Raw genomic sequence first — 20664 nt, 5'->3', positions numbered from 1 at the left:
AGAGACCTCACATCTCCTTCTATACAATACAAACCCATAGGTAGGTTTTCCTTATGTACACAAGCAGAATAGAAAACAGAAACCTTCTCTGTCTCAGACATGACCTGAAAACAAATCTTAGTTGGACTTACTGGAGTCACCAGATCATGTAGTGTCTGTACAGTCTCTATTCTCGCATGACAAGAAGAATGATTATGAAAACATGAATGATAAATCACCTTATCCTGTCCAGGTAAACACATCACCTTAGAAACAAAATGCAAACATGAAGAAATGTCTACTTGTTCAGTGTTCACTCCATCAAATGCAAAATCTGTGTACTGCAGTTGATAGAACACTTGTTGTGTGTTGCTCACAGGTATACCCAAAACTGTAACAGGAACAATAGTCCCCTCTCTTCCAATCACCGGGATTAGCGATGTGCCAACACAAATGTTTCGTTCACATCCTAACCACTTATTTACCCACAAATCCGTATGATTCAATGCAAAATCATACTCTACAGGTAAATTTCGCAGTATTCCCAGTGGAGTAATTCCACTCTGTAAAGCTTGTGCAATCAACTTCAAATTAGAAGAGTACTCTACCTGTATCTCCAGGCACGCTTTAGCTACTTGTGTTTCGTGTGTGCTTTCCACGAGAGCTAATGTAGCATCCTGTAGATGTGACACGGAAGAGCCTAGTACAGCAGCTGTATTCATTACCATCTTTTCAAGAAGTTGATTCAGACTCTTCTGAACCTTTACACCTTTTCCTCCAATAAAACCAATATTATCCAAATCTGACTTAAGCGTCTGTATATTCATGGCATTGGTCAGACTTCCCACTGTCCCAATTCCTCCCAGAATTCCTTCTAACACTCCTCTCTTACTCCTAGTCTGAGCTGTTCTTTTCCCAAACCATTGTTCTATCCCCATCTCCATGTTTATGAGATGTGATTGACACTGAGGAAACCTGGTAGAGATCTTCCAATGAGACATATTGAAAGTCCACACCATTGTCATAAATTCTCCATCCCTTAATAAGGACTTGGACTGAAATTGATTAATTTGGAAAGGAGTAGATGGCATGAACCTCGTGTCTGTGCATGCACTATCTGCTGCTGACCAAATATTCACACTAACGTCTTTACAATGTCTGTAATGTGTCTTTGTTTCAACGCAACACTGGTAAATTCCAGAGTCCCTGGAAGATGGATTTTCTATGGAAAAAATGAACGTATCATCCATCCACCTGATATTACCAATCTGACCTCTGTGAATGACATTAATTGGACTGTTTAAAAAACTTCCCAAAAATGATGAATTTTTGGTCCATGTCAACAAAGACTCAGAAGGCAATTTCAACCTTGTGTTACATTTTAACATTATGGGTAATGTATGTACTTTATTATGTACTGTCTGTGGTGAAACCCTTATTTCCGGAACTATAGTGTTAGTAACGGTAAACACTACAGATACCTGAACTTGCACAGGTTCCCGTGTTATCTGGAAATTCCATGTTTTGACCCAATCTTTATCTCCTTCTGTAATGGAGAGTAAAGAAGGATCCAGAATTTTCCCAAAAACCTGAGTTTTTAACAAAATTTCTGTTTTGGATCTTCCAAACTTTCCCCTTGCAATCATGTCATTTGTAATATCACCGGACCATACAGCAGGTTCATCACCTCTGATCTCTATGTTCCAGTATAGTACATCTGTAGGAGAACAATCCCATGTACCCGTTTTATTATTGTGTACATATTCTCCTTGTAATTGTGTGAATCTAGTTTTAGGTCCTGCAATCGCATGTAATATTATGTCTGTGTCGTGTATGAAATGTAATTCAATGCAACATTTTGTTCCATATCCCATGCAGATATTTCCTGTTATCTCCACAGAATCATCCGTGATGTTCTCTGTCAGTAAGTTCCGTGTATCTGATCCTCTTGGTCTTTGAGAATGTTGAATCTCTCTAGTCTGTTCATTCACATCATTGGCGATTGTTCTTTGATGTAACATGTAAACAATGACGAAAATAAAGCAAAGCAGCAGGAACGTAGATCCCATCACGTAGAAGCTTGTCTTGATCTTGGGAAGATGTTCTTTCTCCAGAAGGCTTGATGTCATCTTTCCTTCACAGTCTTTAGGTTCTTTATTCCAGTTCGTATAGGAATCCATTTCTTCCTGGAAAGAAATGCAGTATCATTATTTTGTCACAAATATTTTGCACTGGTCAACGTGAACCCACACTTTTTGTGTTTTCCGGGTCTTTTTTACCACATTTGACACTCGGTGCACAAGAATCATGACTTGTCCCATAGTCTCAAGGACTTCAAATGGACCTTCCCAATTACACTCCCATGGACCACTCTTGCGAAAGGTTTTGATCATCACTAGAGCACCTTTCTTGAATTTGGACTCATAGGATGGCTCCATTTTCTGCATTCTCGATGCCGCATATGGCAGAATCGCTTTCAGGTTCTCCTGTAGCGATCTCAACCATTGGGACCTTGAGATAGCATCTTTTTGTGGAGTGGATAAAAATGGCTCATGTGGAAACCACAATGGCATTTTTCTTCCCGTCATCAACTCAAACGGAGTGAATTGAGTTGTAGAAGAGATTGAACCTCTTATACTCATGAGTATGAAAGGAACCTTGTCAACCCAAGTGTTACCTTTGTCCAAAAGCATCTTTGCAATTCTGGACTTGATTGTCCTATTCATTCTTTCCACAATTCCCGCAGATTGTGGATGATAGGGGACATGAAATTGCTGTCGCGCCCCTAGAATAGCACAAGCAGTTTGCATGATTTTACCTGTGAAGTGGCTACCTCGATCGGAGGTAATCATCCTTGGGATCCCCCAAGTACAAAAGACATGTTGTACCAATTCCCTTGCTGTGGACAAAGCATCATCTTTCCTAACAGGTAATATTTCTACCCATTTTGAGAACACATCTACCACAATCAATGCATACCTGAGACCATGTTTACCTGACGGTAAAGGACCAATATAGTCTATCTGCAGCGTAGACCATGGACCATCTGCAGGTGCGATCCGTAGAAGTGGTGGCTTCTGTCCTTTAGGTCTTGGATTTATTTGGGCACAAATGAGACATGATAGTACAACACTTTGAACTGTTTCGTCCATTTTTTCCCAATAAAATTTCTCCTTGAGAATGACTAACAATTTCTGTTGTCCCAAGTGACCTAAACTCTCATGGTTGTATCGAGTGAATTCTACCTGTAGATGTTTTGGTACAACTGGACGCAATTCTTCATTTGAACTGTGACACAAAACCCCATTTTCACAGATGAAAGGAGGCTTTGGATCATCCAGAAAAATAACAAGAGAAGGATCTTTTCTCTGTTCTTCTGCAAATGAAGGTATGTACGTGTCTGTTCTTTGAACCGCTGAAATCTCAGAAGGTTCAGAGTCAAACACTTCCTCTCCTGTCAGGGCAGTTTCTTTGGCTAGAGCATCTGCGGTTGCATTTCCTACAGATAACTCATCATCAGATCTTTGATGTGCAGCGACTTTCACTATAGCAAATCTATTTGGGGCCCTAGATGCCATCTCAAAAATTGATTCTAGAGTTTCGCGGTGCAACAAGGCTTTGTTGGACGAGTCCACATAGCCTCTCCTTTCCCAAACAGGCAGGTAATCGGTTAGGGATCTGACAACATAGGAGCTATCACTGTAGATTACCATTAGAGTTTGATCATCAGCTTCATTCAGCTGTAGGACCATTCTTACCGCTTCTATCTCTGCCCTTTGAGCTGAGAAATGACTTGGTAACTTGTGTTTTACCACTTGTCCTCGCTTGGAATAGAAAATTCCATATCCTGTGTGATATTGTCCTTCCAGAAAAAATCTAGAACCGTCTACAAACACAGGTTCATCTGCGTCTTCCGACTGTCGTCTGAAGAGAGATGGACTTGGTTCATGGAACGTTTCTATGCAATCATGGGTTTGTCCTTCATACTGCATCAATTGAGGAAGAACATACTTGGCCTTATAATCTACCTCAATTTGATTTGGAGACAATGAGAGCAACCAATGGGCAAATCTCTGATTTGACACACCTGGGATGTTTTTCTCAAAGAGAAGTTTCAGTGTGGAATGTGGCGTTTGGAGAATAACCTTATGGAACCCGATGATGTGTTGAGTGATTTTTATCGCAAAATACACTCCCACCAGGTGTCTTGCGCACACCTCAAACCCCCTCTCAACAGGTGAGAGAAGCTTAGAGAAGTACCCCAAGATTCTCCATTCCCCCCCTTGCAGCTGCAGCAAAACCACAGAGATACTTGTCTCTGAAGTGTGTGCTTGAAGCGCAAAAGGTGCGTTCCTTTCCACCATACTTAACGCAGGTGCGTGTTGTAGATCATGTTTCAATTGTGTGAAGGCTTTTTCCTGTTCGACACTCCAGGGACCAAAATAATCATCATTGTCACTTTTTAAAAGATCATACAAAGGTCTGGCTTTGTCAGCAAAATTTTCAATGAAATCCCTTGAGTAATTTACAAGCCCTAAAAAATGTCTTAGTGCCTTGTGTGATGTTGGAATTGGAAGAGATGCAATTGCCTCTATTCTGTCCTGTAGGGGTCGCCGTGTACCTGGATTTAACAGAACTCCTAAAAACCTGACCTCAGTCTGCATCAGCTTGACCTTTTTGGTATTCAGTTTTAAACCTGCATCATGCAGCAGCTCAAACAATTCTGCAAGCAAGATCACGTGCATCTCCTTGTCCTCCGTACTCAACAAGATATCGTCCACATATTGCAATAAACATTCCGGACGAGAAAATTTCGACAAAACGTTCGCTAGCGCCTGATGAAAAATGCTTGGCGACATACTTGCCCCCTGAGGAAGCCTACAGCATACAAATTGCTGATCGAGGTGGTTGAATGCAAGCTTATATTGGCAACTTTGCTCAATCGGTATACTGAAAAAACCATTACTGATATCCAATACTGAGAAATACCTTGCCTTAGCATCCAATCTCGACATCATGTCATGTGTATCAGCTACAATCGGTGCTACATTGGGAGTACACTTATTGAACATCCTTAAGTCCAACAACATCCTATAGCTACCATCGCTTTTCAGAACACACCACAATGGATTGTTACAGACAGAATTTGCCTTACGTATTACACCCTGAGCCAACAATTCCTGTATAATCTTCGACATCGGAGCAACTGACTCCGGAGGCAACTTATACTGACGCTGTGGAGGTGGATCTCGGCCTTCAATTTTGACAACTACATCCTTCATTGTTCCAACCTCATTCCTGTACTGAGCCCATAAAGAAGGAAACCGCTGTACTAACTCAGTCAATACTTCATCACCACCAGTTTTAGGCCACAAATGATCTGCTGACACTACATCGGTCAAACAAATGGTCCCGACATGACTATATTCATCTGGATCAATAACTACCGCCTTACAACCGTTAGAATCTTTCCAAACTGTTTTGTTACCCAAATCAATAATCCAGCCATGCTTTTCCATAAAATCAGTGCCAATTATATTCTCAGTATCCTGACAACACCAAATATCCATTTTCGTTTTCAAAAAACCAGGTATTTCCAAAGAAACATCCTGCGCTAAAGTCACCTTTGTTCCATTTTTACCACTGAAACCAACAATTGTACATACAGGGGAATCTGGCTTTAAATGTAAATCAACATTTGTGACACTCAATTGCGCACCTGTATCAAGGAGAAATGTTACTTCCTGACCTTCAAGATTTACCTTTAAAAATGGTCGACCACAGCTATCCATTGAAACTCGAGTGACAAATTCCAGTGGATGGAGCCTGGGGACTGGCTTTGCCAGTCAGGATGATGGAGAAGGGAGAAGAGCAGCAGGTGTCTTGCCCCTTCCATCCAATCCCTGTATGGTCATTTCCCTTATCTGTCTGGTCAGAGGTGCATATGGTGATTGGTTATTTCTGTTGTCAGTATGAGTGGGCGTATATGGCGATTGGTTATTTCTGTTGTCAGTATGAGTGGGCGTGTATAATGGTGGAGGTGCTGAAGATGGGGGAGGTGCACTGGATGTGTTTGGCATCAGTCCATTTTCCTTACCCAGCCTTTCCTCAGCTCCCGCCCTCAGGAATTTCTTGCATTCCCACTTCAGGTGTCCGGGTTGGCCGCAAAAAAAGCAATGAATTGTGCTTTTCCTGTTACCCCCCCCTGAATTCTTGTTTTTAGAATTCAACACCGGTCTTTTGTTGTTTTTGATCTGTTTTTCCTGGGATACTAATGTGTCAGTGTTCCCTTCTATCATGGCTATTTTTGATTTTACCTGATTTTGCTTCATTCGTCTACGTATTCTATCAATAAATGATGTGGCCTCTTGTAGATTTTCCATCCTAGAAGCTATTTCGAATGAAGCAGGGTCCAAATATTTAAACTTTTTAACAAAGGCCTTGATCATGGAAGGCGGTTCTTGATCAGATCCGATTTCCATTATCAAACGATATCCTTGCTCGAATTTCACTAAGAAGACAAACGGATCCTCCTGTATGTGTGTCTTAAGGTTTTCTAACAATTCGACTGTTGGGGTAGACTCTCCTGTGGTAAAGAGAATTAACTGTCTCAGCCTATCTTCCTTTGTGTCATGGATCAGGTCATTGTGTTCGCCTGTCCTAGGTGTTGCTTGTAACCTTTTTGCCATGTGGGAGGGAAGCCATACCCTGAAAATCTTGTTTCTCTGTTCATTTGTTAGATTATATTTATCGGAATGTGACTCAAAAATGTCCGCATTATTGAAGGCGTCCATTTTATCATCATATTTCGGTATGTCTTTAATGATTTTCATTAGTTGGTCATGGATTTTAATGTTAAGACGGGCGGCCTTATCATGTAACTTCTTTTTCCGAAGTTCCCCCTCATTCAGACTCTCGTCCTCGGCCGTATCCAGCCTGTCCGGGATGTCTGAACCTGAACCAGGTGATGCGGAAGCATCTGTCTTGTTCTGTCTCGTATTAACAGATACATATTTAATATCTTTCCGTAGTTTTGATATTAAATCTGCTCTTGTTTCCAACTGATCCTCCAGATGTTCGATATGTTCTGCTAATATCGAACAATTTGGACAATCTGTTGCTTCTGAATCTGTGACGTGTGTGTCTGTTGTATTGGGCGTGCCTGTTGTTATGGGTGTGTCAGTCACCATGCAGATAGTGTGTGCATATGGCTGTGCCCCACCCACCATGGAGTTGTAAGTGTATACCATACCCAATACATTCTGTATCTTTTTCTGTAACCGATTCACAGTAAAAAACTTTTTATCTAGCTTAGTATTCTCAAGTTCACATTGCCGGTACAGATTTGACCATAACTGTGCGTCACTATGTGTATGGTCAAAAGAATACTCTACATGACAGTTACTAGAATAATGATGAATAAAATCCATTTCTCACCAATATGTGATGCTTGTCCTTGAATGGCTCCAACCGTCCTATGGATGGATGGTCCTCAGATGGCTCCAACCGACTGGATGGATGGTCCTGAGATGTCCCCAACCGTCTTTTGGATGGATGGTCCTGGAATGGCTTTGACACATACGACCTCCGTGCAGCTTGTCACGTTAACCCTCTCTTAGGTTCTGATGTGGACACAGTGTATCGTCGTTCGCCTGCAGCTTGGACAGAAATTACTCACAGACCCACAGACCCCCCTTCTCGGACAAAGGCAGGGAATGACGTGAGAAAAAAAAAAAGTCCTTCTGCAAGAATAGGCAGCGTGAAAAAAATCACCTCTCACAGAAAACAGCTGTGTTTCACAATCATTCAGGCTGGTGCTCGCCAAATGTTAAATAATGGGTTTCGGGCGACAACTGCATAGCCAGTATATAATGATTGGAGCGAAGATAGGTCAAAAACATATTATGAATTTATTCAGATAAGAGTTGGAGGGTTACAGTCATTAGAGAAAAATAACTGTCTTGGCTTGAGTTAATAGATGGATAGACAGATAGGAAAAATAACAGTTCATATGCCTTACATAGCTGTGATGTAGTAAGCCGTCTCTCTGTCTGTAGATCGTCTGGTCGGGTTGGTGAGTCCGTCTTTCTCCTCCCTCCTTCTCCTCTACCTTTGAAGTGTGGGCTTCTTTTATAACCCAAACCCCTCCTCCTGATTGCCCTTATCTCTTTACATGGTAACACAAAAACTAACTATCCTTATTTTAGGTTGAGCATTACATCATGTCACGTGGTACATTTTACCCGCGAAATAAGTGTACCTGCGCACTAGAGACTTGTAACAAAACCTACTTCAACTTATTTATAAACCTTTGAAGCTCGCTGAACTTTGACCTTAGAGTAACAGTAAGACGTTTCTCATAGCTATTTCAGCTCTTAGCCCAACATTCCAAACAGAATATAGCTCTTCTTTGACAACTTTGACAAACAATGTCAGATGGCTTTGATGAACAACTAGCAGATGACTTTGGTTTTACCATCTCAAACTCTTGGTTAACATTTTCCAACTTACAGACTCTCCTTAAAGGGATGGGCGAAATATACATATATTTATGAATATATGTACTCCAGTCTATGAATCAATCTCCATAAACTCACTATTTTACAATAACGTATCTGCATCCATGGTCAATTTTTGGCATGACTTTTTTTCCGTATCCCCGACGCTTTTTGTATCGCATCCGACCGTGCGTCCTGCAGCGGCCGATTAGTGCAACGCGTCTGTGCGTTTGAAAAGTCAAATTGCGTTCCTTCTCTTCTGAACCCTGCCATGCGCCCAAACAATTACTTTCCACCACATATGAGGTATCTACGTACTCAGGAAAAATTGCACAATACGTTTTATGGCGCAGTTTTTCCTGATACCGTTGTAAAAAAAAAACTACCAGATTGATGCAAAAAATTTGTGGTTAAAAAAAAAATAATAATTTTCACGGTTCAACGTTATCAACTTCTGTGGAGCCCCTGGGGGTACAAGGGGCTCACCAAATATCTAGATAAATTCCTTGAGGGGGTCTAGTTCCAAAATGGGGTCACTTGTGGGGGAGCTCCACTGTTTAAGCACCATAGGGGGTCTCCAAACGTGACATGGCGTCCGCTAATGATTCCAACCAATTTTGCTGTCAAATGGCGTTCCTTCTCTTCTGAGCCCCGCCATGCACCCAAACAATTACTTTCCACCACATATGAGGTATCGCCGTACTCAGGAAAAAATGCACTATATATTTCATGGTGAATTTTTTCCTGATACACTTGTGAAAAAAAAGCTACCTAGTTGAAGCAACCGTTTTGTGGTTAAAAAAAAAATAAATTTTCTTTTCACGGCTCAACGTTATAAACTTCTGTGAAGCCCCCAGGGGTTCAAAGTGCACATCAAACATCTAGAAAAATTATTTGAGGGCTCTTGTTTCCAAAATGGGGTCACTTGTGGTGGAGCTCCCTTGTTTAGGCACCTCAGGGGGTCTTCAAACCCGACATGGCGTCCGCTAATGAGTGCAGCTAATTTTGCACTCAAAAATTCAAATGGCGCTCCTTGCCTTCCGAGCCATGCCGTGTGTCCAAACATTTGATTTCCACCACATATGAGGTATCTGCGTACTCAGGAGAAAATGTACAATACATTTTATGGGTGCATTTTTTCTTGATACCCTTGTGAAAAAAAAAGCTACCTAGTTGAAGCAACCGTTTTGTGGTAAAAAAAATTTTTTTCTTTTCACGGCTCAACGATATAAACTTCTGTGAAGCCCCCAGGTGTTCAAAGTGCTTACCAAACATCTAGAAAAATTATTTGAGGGCTCTAGTTTCCAAAATGGGGTCAATTGTAGGGGAGTTCCATTGTTTAGGCACTTCAGGGGGTCTTCAAACCCGACATGGCGTCCACTAATGAGTGCAGCTAATTTTGTGTTCAAAAATTCAAATGGCGCTCCTTCCCTTTCGACCTCTGCCGTGCGCCGAAACAATTGATTTTTACCACATATGGGGTATCAGCGTACTCAGGAGAAAATGCACAATAAATTGTAGGGTGCACTTTCTCTTTTCTTCCTTGTAAAAATGAAAATTTTATGGCTAAAGTAACATTTTTGTGTTAAGTAAAATTTTCATTTTTTCCTTCCACATTGCTTTGGTTCCTGTGAAGCACCTAAAGGGTTAATAAACTTCTTGTATGTGGTTTTGAGCAGTGTCAGGGGTGCAGTTTTTAGAATGGGGTCACTTTTGGGTATTTTCTGTCACCTCGGCCTCTCAAAGTCACCTCAAATGTGATGTGGTCCCTAAAAAAAAATATTTAGTAAATTTTGTTGGAAAAAGGGTATATTGCTGATGACCTTTGACCCCTTCTAGCTTCCTAATGAAAAAAAAATTTGTTTCGAAAATTGCGCTGATGGAAAGTAGACAAGTGGGAAAGTTTATTTATTAACTATTTTGTGTGACATATCTCTCACATTTCTGGGCATAAATTTTCAAAGTTTGAAAATTGCGAAATTTTCATAATTTTCGCAAAATTTCCTAAATTTTCACAAATAAACGCAAAAAATATCGGACTAAATTTACCACTGACATGAAGTACAATATGTCACGAAAAAACAATCTCAGAATCGCCAGGATCCGTTGAAGCGTTCCAGAGTTATAACCTGTCAAAGTGACACTGGTCAGAAAATGGCCCGGTCATTAGGGTGTTTTAGTGGCCGGGGGTGAAGGGGTTAATACTTTACATTTTTTCAGTTATTGAATTTTTTTTTTTTTTGGGCATGACACCTTCCCTTTAATGAGTATGCCTGTGAACTTGTGAAAAGGGACACCACATGTCCTGGAAACACTGATGTGTGAAGGGGGGCTTACATAGAGCATTGGTGGTAAATTTTGCTTTTTTTTTATTGCACACACAATGAGCCATCAATAATATGTGTATAATGTGTGCATTAAAATATTTGTGTATCACTGACTTCTGTCGTTTTCAACACTATTTGAGTCCTCTCCTGCATCATGTCACTGCACTTTGATTTGCTGATTAACATGGTGGACTGTTAGTTCTATTTTTAAAGTGGTTGTCCAGTACTAAGCCTCATAGAACCCCTTGTTAACAGCTTAAAGGGAATCTGTCAGCAAGTGTTTGCTATCTCATCTGAGAGATCTTCGTGTCACAGATGAATGCCATCGATGGAGGGAATACAGCGGTCACACACCAGCAGTTCAAAGTATGACATTTATTAGGAGCAAGCACGGCAGTTTTAAAAGTCCTAATTTTGATTAAAAACAGATAATATACAAAATATAAGCATCTCATCGGTTGTTTGGTTGTATATCAAATCTACACCGCGTGCAGAGTTATTAAGCAAGTTGTATTTTAAAGGATTTTTTTTATTATTGATCAACAACTATGTTCTCAAATCAACCCAAAATACTCATAAATATCAGAGCTTAATATTTTTGATAGTTGAAGTGTTTTTTTTTTTTTAGATTTGGCTATTTTAGGAGGATATCTGTTTGTGCAGGTAACTATTACTGTACAGAATTATTAGGCAACTTAATAAAAACCAAATATATTCCCATCTCACTAGTTTATTTTCACCAGGTATACCAATATAACGGCACAAAATTTAGAAATAAAAATTCCTGACATGCAAAAACAAAACCCCAAACAATTAGTGACCAATATAGCCACCTTTCTTTATGATTACACTCAACAGCCTACAATTCATAGATTCTGTTAGTTGCTTGATCTGTTTACGATCAACATTGCATGCAGCAGCCACCACAGCCTCCCAGACACTGTTCCGAGAAGTGTACTGTTTTCCCTCCCTGTAGATCTCACATTTTATGAGGGACCAAAGGTTCTCTATGGGGTTCAGATCAAACAAAGAGGCCAAGTCATTATTTTTTTTTATCTTTTAGACCTTTACTGGCCAGCCATGCTATGGAGTAGTTGGATGCATGTGATGGAGCATTGTCCTGCATTAAAATCATGTTTTTCTTGAACGATACCGACTTCTTCCTGTACCACTGCTTGAAGAAGTTGTCTTCCAGAAACTGGCAGTAGGTCTGGGAGTTGAGCTTCACTCCATCCTCAACCCGAAAAGGTCCCACAAGCTCATCTTTGATGATACTAGCCCATACCAGTACCCCACCTCCACCTTGCTGGCATCGGAGCTTTCTGCCCTTTACTCATCCATCCTCTGGCTTGTCAAGAGTCACTCTCATTTCATCAGTCCATAAAACCTTTGAAAAATCAGTCTTAAGATATTTCTTGGCCCAGTCTTGATGTTTTATCTTATGTTTCTTGTTCAAAGGTGGTTGTATTTCAGCCTTCCTTACCTTGGCCATGTCCCAGAGTATGGCACACCTTATGCTTTTTGATACTCCAGTAACGTTGCAGCTCTGAAATATGGCCAAACTGGTGGCAAATGGCATCTTGGTAGCTTCACGCTTGATTTTCATCAATTCATGGGCAGTTATTTTGCGCCTTTTTTGACCAACACGCTTCTTGCGACCCTGTTGGCTATTTGCCATGAAATGCTTGATTGTTCAGTGATCATGCTTCAAAAGTTTGGCAATTTCAAGACTGCTGCATCCCTCTGCAAGACATCTTACAATTTTGGACTTTTCAGAGCCCGTCAAATCTTTCTTCTGACCCATTTTGCCAAAGGAAAGAAAGTTGCCTAATAATTAAGCACACCTTATATAGGGTGTTGATGTCATTACACCACACCCCTCCTCATTACAGAGATGCACATCACCTGATTTAGTTAATTAGTAGTTGGCTCTCAAGCCTATACAGTTTGGAGCAGGACAAATTGTATAAAAAGTATCATGTGGTCAAAATACTCATTTGCCTAATAATACTGCAGCGTATATCATTGGATATTAATTTCAACTAGTGTTTTAATAGGTATGATTGATACCTATTAATACCTATAATTAATACCTATGATTAACATAGTGTGGGCACACTGCTATGGAGGTGTATGTGTGCTCATCACTTATCTATATATAAATAAAAGTGAACAAAAAATAATGAATATTGCATTCCCGCTCTAGGGAAAGTTTTTGTAGTGTGGTACCTCGAAGGTCACTGCAGGAAGACAATGTATCTTCTTAGTGATCTGATCACAATGGGTCTGTTTAAATTTCAAACACCAACCCATGGTATGTGAAAACCATGCAGATGACAAAATGGGTGACAAATGTTTTATTCCAAAATGGATACCCACTTCACATTTTTACTCCTGTTGTACAAATTTCCAAGCAGACAAGTGTCCCTAATTTACACCTGCCTAGACCAGTGAATCCCTAAATGTCAGCTGGTACTTACCCGAGATGTGTGAATAGGCCACTCAAACCAGGGGATGCAAAGATCCATCCCCAGACTGAGCTAGTTGCTCACTGTAGCTAACACATGCACTGAGGGTTTATTTTTCATTCAGAAACTTACATTCTCTAGTTACTAAGCTCAGGTGGATAACTATCCAGAGGTGCATCCCACACAGGCCAAGGCCAGCACACAGGACTGGCAGAACCCGTGTGTCTGACTCCTTTAACAAAACCTGAGTAGAACAACTCAAACTGTTGGATCCCCTTCCAAAATAAGGTCTTCTGCTGTGGGATCTTCCAGGAAGGAGGGAGAATCAACATAGATAAGCTATAAATAGGGATAAGCGAATGTATTCGCCACTACTCGGTATCCGACAGATAACAGGCTATTCGCACCATTTGGTATCCGTCGAATAAAACTACATCTGCTCCGATACTTTCAGTTTCATGAGAGAGAGAGAATTTCCCATAGACTTACATTGGGCGTCAAATACTCGCGAATAGGCGAATAACGGTGATGTATTCGCCGGATATTCGGCAAAGCTAATGTTAGGGTATTCGATCATCCCTAGCTACAGTGCCTACAAGTAGTATTCAACCCCCTGCAGATTTAGCAGGTTTGATAAGATGCAAATAAGTTAGAGCCTGCAAACTTCAAACAAGAGCAGGATTTATTAACAGATGCATAAATCTTACAAACCAACAAGTTATGTTGCTCAGTTAAATTTTAATAAATTTTCAACATAAAAGTGTGGGTCAATTATTATTCAACCCCTAGGTTTAATATTTTGTGGAATAACCCTTGTTTGCAATTATAGCTAATAATCGTCTTTTATAAGACCTGATCAGGCCGGCACAGGTCTCTGGAGTTATCTTGGCCCACTCCTCCATGCAGATCTTCTACAAGTTATCTAGGTTCTTTGGGTGTCTCATGTGGACATTACTCTTGAGCTCCTTCCACAAGTTTTCAATTGGGTTAAGGTCAGGAGACTGACTAGGCCACTGCAACACCTTGATTTTTTCCCTCTTGAACCAGGCCTTGGTTTTCTTGGCTGTGTGCTTTGGGTCGTTGTCTTGTTGGAAGATGAAATGATGACCCATCTTAAGATCCTTGATGGAGGAGCGGAGGTTCTTGGCCAAAATCTCCAGGTAGGCCGAGCTATCCATCTTCCCATGGATGCGGACCAGATGGCCAGGCCCCTTGGCTGAGAAACAGCCCCACAGCATGATGCTGCCACCACCATGCTTCACTGTAGGGATGGTATTCTTGGGGTCGTATGCAGTGCCATCCAGTCTCCAAACGTCACGTGTGTGGTTGGCAACAAAGACCTCGATCTTGGTCTCATCAGACCAGAGAACCTTGAACCAGTCTGTCTCAGAGTCCTCCAAGTGATCATGAGCAAACTGTAGACGAGCCTTGACATGACGCTTTGAAAGTAAAGGTACCTTACGGGCTCGTCTGGAACGGAGACCATTGCGGTGGAGTACGTTACTTATGGTATTGACTGAAACCAATGTCCCCACTGCCATGAGATCTTCCCGGAGCTCCTTCCTTGTTGTCCTTGGGTTAGCCTTGACTCTTCGGACAAGCCTGGCCTCGGCACGGGTGGAAACTTTCAAAGGCTGTCCAGGCCGTGGAAGGCTAACAGTAGTTCCATAAGCCTTCCACTTCCGGATGATGCTCCCAACAGTGGAGACAGGTAGGCCCAACTCCTTGGAAAGGGTTTTGTACCCCTTGCCAGCCTTGTGACCCTCCACGATCTTGTCTCTGATGGCCTTGGAATGCTCCTTTGTCTTTCCCATGTTGACCAAGTATGAGTGCTGTTCGCAAGTTTGGGGAGGGTCTTAATTAGTAAGAAAAGGCCGGAAAAAGAGATAATTAATCCAAACATGTGAAGCTCATTGTTCTTTGTGCCTGAAATACTTCTTAATACTTTAGGGGAACCAAACAGAATTCTGGTGGTTTGAGGGGTTGAATAATAAATGACCCTCTGAATAAACTTTTCACAATTTAAAAAAAAAATAAAAAAAGAAATAACATTCTTTTTTGCTGCAGTGCATTTCACACTTCCAGGCTGATCTACAGTCCAAATGTCACAATGCCAAGTTAATTCCGAATGTGTAAACCTGCTAAATCTGCAGGGGGTTGAATACTACTTGTAGGCACTGTATATACCATTATTTTCACAATTACCTTTGAGCTTATGTTTTTAGGGCACACAACAGAAGCAGATGTAACATCAATTTAAATCCTAACATGCCTGGTTTTAAGTGTGCCAAGCTTAGGCGGGCTTTGCACGTTGCGACATCGCAAGCCGATGCTGCGATGCCACATGCGATAGTCCCCGCCCCCGTCGCAGGTACGATATCTTGTGATAGCTGGCGTAGCGAAAATTATCACTACGCCAGCTTCACATGCACTCACCTGCCCTGCGACCGTCGCTCTGGCCGGCGACCCGCCTCCTTCCTAAGGGGGCGGGTCGTGCGGCGTCATAGCGACATCACACGGCAGGCGGCCAATAGCAACGGAGGGGTGGAGATGAGCAGAATGTAAACATCCCGCCCACCTCCTTCCTTTCGTATAGCCGCCGGCGGCAGGTAAGCTCATGTTCCTCGCTCCTGCGGCTTCATACACAGCGATGTGTGCTGCCGCAGGAACGAGGAACAACATCGTACCTGTCACTGCAGCGTAATTATGAAAAAGTCGGAGCCTGCAACGATGATACGATAACGACGCTTTTGCGCTCGTTCATCGTATCATCTAGGCTTTACACACAACGATGTGCGTCACTTTCGATTTGACCCCACCGACATCGCATGTGCGATGTTGCAACGTGCAAAGCCGCCCTTAGAGATATATTGCTAGTAATATCTTTGCAACAAAAAGTACATGACGCCAGCCATCCTTCCTTCCATTCCTTTGAAACAGTTGGCAGGGTTGAGCCATCTGAAACAATCTGCCTATTGAAAGTTCCAGTCTTCTTGGCTATGCAGTTTTCTTAATTTATTTAGCAATCTGGCATGCTGGATCTTGCATAATCCTTGTGGTACTGGTGTTATCCACATAGTGGGACCTGACTGTCAGATGGTGGCAGCAAAGTACTCCTTCGGATGCAGTAATGAAATCTAGAAAAAAAAAAAAGTGTTTATTACTGTGGTAATCAAAAGCAGCTGTGAAGGGATAATGTTCAAAGCATCAAATATATCTTTAGTAACATTATCAAACTATTTGGCTATACTGGACAGGGACACCTAGGCTGGCCCTCAGACTGGGGACTCTACGCTGTCCCTTAGCTCAGAGGTACGCTTGATGGTAGCGAGATCTGAGCCGCCAGTGTGATCCTAACTTCTGTCCAAGCCCTTGTGTAACTCCTCTCCCCCTCACCTACCCAAGGGGTGAGCCGGGACTGTAGTCACAAACCCCACAATTCATACACACTTCATTCAAACACAAAGGAGTGACAATACATGCACAGTGGAAAATCACAGAAAAAGGAGAAAAAAAAAGCATACAACTGGGAAACTTCCACACCGCACAGTAAGCACACTATAGATCACTAACAGATTGGATCACCACAATAGGACCAGAAGACCGTAATTGCTGCACAAGCTGTAGCTATTACTGGCACTGAGCAGCAGGATCTAGTACCGTATATATGAAGGAGACTGCTGTGATTAGTAATTAGTTACTAGCACAGTCCCCCAGGTTAGCAGGAATTAACTCCTACAGGACTGAGGAACAGTGCTCTCAGGATGGTTGCAATCAAAGGCCCTAACCAGACGCTCCATATGGATTTGCGATGCTGGAACCCAAGTCCTCTCCTCAGGACCGTAACCCCAGCAGTGCACCAGATACTGCAGAGAGCAATGCAACCGGGAGTCAATTTAAGACATCTCAAACTTCACAGTGCAGTCTACCAAACCCACAATCTCTTTAAAAAGGATTTGTGGAAGACATTATGGATCCTGTATACTGCTGGTAACGCCAAACAATAGCCTAGTGGATTGATTATGGCAGTGATTCTGAATGGACCAATGAAACGAGGTCGTAACTTAAGAGAAGATAACTTCAACTTTGAGTTTGGGATCCACAAAAAAACATTATCACCCACACTCAGGTCTGGACCAGGCACACATCCACAGTCGGCCACATGCTTATATCTAGAGACCATGCTAAGCAAGTGCCGCAGAACATTACTCCAAGTAGAAGATAACACAGAGCCTGCCCGGTCCTCTGGTACCTCGGAGAAGTGACCCTTTCCTAAAAGTACAAGGGGGTGTTGCAGAACACAGAAGAAAGGCAAATTCTGGCAGAAGAAGGAATGCCGACCACGCTTCCTGTTTGTCGGACACAAAACAGCACAAATATTGCTCTAGATTGTGATTCATGCGCTCCTACTGACCAATGCATTGCGGATGAAAAGGCAACGAAAGACAATTTGATCCCTAGCCAAGAGCAGAATGCTTTCCTAAAGTTCGAGATGAACCAAGTACCCCATCAGATACAATATCAGACGGGACTCCATGGAGTCTGACAATCTCACATAGAAATACCTGGGCTAATGTCTTGGCATTTGGCAGAGATGGTGGTAAGACAACAAAGTGGGTCATTTGAGACAACCTGTTAACTACCACTAAAATAACCATATTGCCAGCAGAGGAGGGCAGGTCCATAATGAAATCCATATAGATATCATTCCAGGGTCTGCTAGGTACACCTAGAGAAGCAAACACCCAGATGGACGAGAGTGTGATGGTTTGGATTGTGCAAAGACGGTACGTGCAGACACATAAGAGACCACATCCTTTCGGATCTTTGGCCACCAAAACTGACGCAATAGGAGATCTAATGGACCCTTCACCCCAGGGTGACCAGCTAGAACCAAAATTGGGATACTCCCTGAAAACCTTCAGGCAAAGGTTCAGGGGAACAAATAACTTGTTTGCTGGAACCCCCAATGGTGCCTCATCCTGAGACTCCGCAATCTCGGACTCTACCTCAGTACTGAGTACTGACACAACCCCACTTTCTGCAGGATGGGCACCGGTTCCTCCTGAGGTTCTCCCCCAGGAAACCACCTGGACAAGGCATCCGCCTTAGTGTTCTTTGAAATGTTCTTGTACGGTGTGCAGTAGTGCGAGTATTTATCATTCTCTTAATTGTATTTTTTTGATGCAACTATATTTATTGCCTTTGGCACTTTTTTTTTTAACTCAAATTTGCATAAATTTTGTTTGCATATTAGTCACAGCTCTACACATGGATTTTTGTATGAACTTCAGTTTACCATAAGATCGAATAGTCTGTTGAGTCTTTTACTACTTGGCATTGTTTGTGTCTATCTCAGTTGGCTTTTCACTGTGTTTTTAAAGATTGTTTTGGCTATATGTAATTAACCTCTTTTATTAGATCCTTTAACATTTTTTTGTAAAAATCTATTGCATTTTCACTTCTTTAACCAGACTGGAGTTATTCCCTGTGGGTTTTGTTGAATACTGAGACATTAAGTGTATGCTTATTTTTTGGACAAGTTGATTAAATCAGTCAGCGAAGTCAGTCTCTTTCTTTGTCATATCGATCAGAGGTCTGGCAATGGGAGAAAAAATCCTAATGAATTTTCTGTAATAATTTGTGAAACCTAAGAACTGCTGTAACGCTTTAAAGGTTTTCAGGACAGTCCTAATCTTGTACCCAGATGCGGAAATGATGTACCCCAGGAAAGGTAACTCCTGACCTGCAAATACACACTTCTCCGATTTGACGTACAGCTTGTTTGCCTTAAATAACTGTAGCACTTTTTAATGTGTTCCTCATGTGACCTAAGATCTTGGAAATAAATGAGGATGTCATCCAGGTAAATTACAAATTTACCCAGCAGGTGAGCAAAAACATCAACAATAAGTGTTGAAATGCAGCTGGCGCATTGGTTAGAGCAAAAGGCATTAGCAGAGTTTCATAGTGACCTTCTGGTGTATTGAAGGCAGTTTTCCACTCATCCACCTCACAGGCCATGATCAAATAATAGGCTCCCCTAAGGTCAAGCTTGTAGAACCACTTAGCACCAGAACTCTGGCTAAAAATGTCTGGAAGACGAGGCATGGGAAATTAATCCCAAACTATTATCTGGTTCAGGTCCCGGAAATCTGGACATTGTCAAAAAGAAAGATGATGGATTACAACAAAGAAAATCCCAGCCGCAACTGGGGAGGACGAAGGTCTAATGTGACCGTTGGCTAAGGTCTCAGCGATATAATCTTTGAGAACAAGTCTCTCTGGACAAGACAAATTGTACAATATGCATTTGGACAGGTTGGCCCCTTGCATCAACATAATAGCACAATCCCACTGTTTGTGTGGCAATTACACCTGACATCCCTTATCTGAGAACACGTCTTAGTATTCTTGAAGCTTTGTTCAAGTTCAGAGGGTAATTGCAGAAAAACAAGCACCCTGACAGTATGCCTTACAGTAGGAGGTCTGCTGTACAATATCCTGAGACTTCCAGTCCACTACAGCGTTGTGCTGAGGTTCCTGTGGCTCACCTTACACAAGTGATGCAGGTAGGTCCTTGAGACCTGGAAGGTGATCCGCTTTGTATTGAGGACCCCAATGCGGAGTTGCAAATTGTGGATGCACTCCTTGAAGAACTCCTGGGATAGGGGAGAAGAGTCCATGGCCACAATTCATATAGGATTAAGTAACACATCCACCCTTAACCCAGAGGAGGGGGCAAAGTGCTCATCAATGATATTCACCCCAACACCACTATCCAGAAAAATCTTAATGGTGACTTTACGACTCCCAATTTTTACCTTGGCAGGTAACAAACAGAGGGGCCATCATAGAAGACATGTGTAGGTCAAGGTAGGAATTCCCCAATCCTCCTGAGCTTAGCAGTTTTCTGTGGCCAGCCTTGCTTTGGTACCAGGGAACATGCATTGATGAAACGCACCTTTTTACCACAGAAGAAGCATGCCCCACTAGACTTAAGTGCACAGGGAGTCCATACTCTTGAGACATCCCTCCGAGCTGCATATGCTCGACCAAGGTCTCCGGAAACACCACTGGGGCAGCTGCACCTTACCAGATAAACGTGGCTTCGTGAAACCTCTGACAAAACTGGAGATCTCTACAGATTACTATAGCCATTGTAAATTCCAGAGAGGGAGGGGTCTAAGGCCTCATCTACCCTCTCTGAAACGCCCTGAAAAAAACTGGCTCATGAGAGCGGAGACGTTGCACTGCGTATCAAGCGACCAATGCAAGAATTCGGCTTAATAATCATCCACCAGTCTATTCCCATTTCAGTGAATGGTTCTTGCTGACCAACTAGGAGACATAAGGTTGCTTGTCAAACTCTGCAGTGTGAACAGAGCCTGA

Source organism: Anomaloglossus baeobatrachus, chromosome 3 (genome assembly GCF_048569485.1).
Source record: "Anomaloglossus baeobatrachus isolate aAnoBae1 chromosome 3, aAnoBae1.hap1, whole genome shotgun sequence".
Taxonomy (NCBI): Eukaryota; Metazoa; Chordata; class Amphibia; order Anura; family Aromobatidae; genus Anomaloglossus; species Anomaloglossus baeobatrachus.
Note: the sequence above shows the minus strand (reverse complement) of the source record.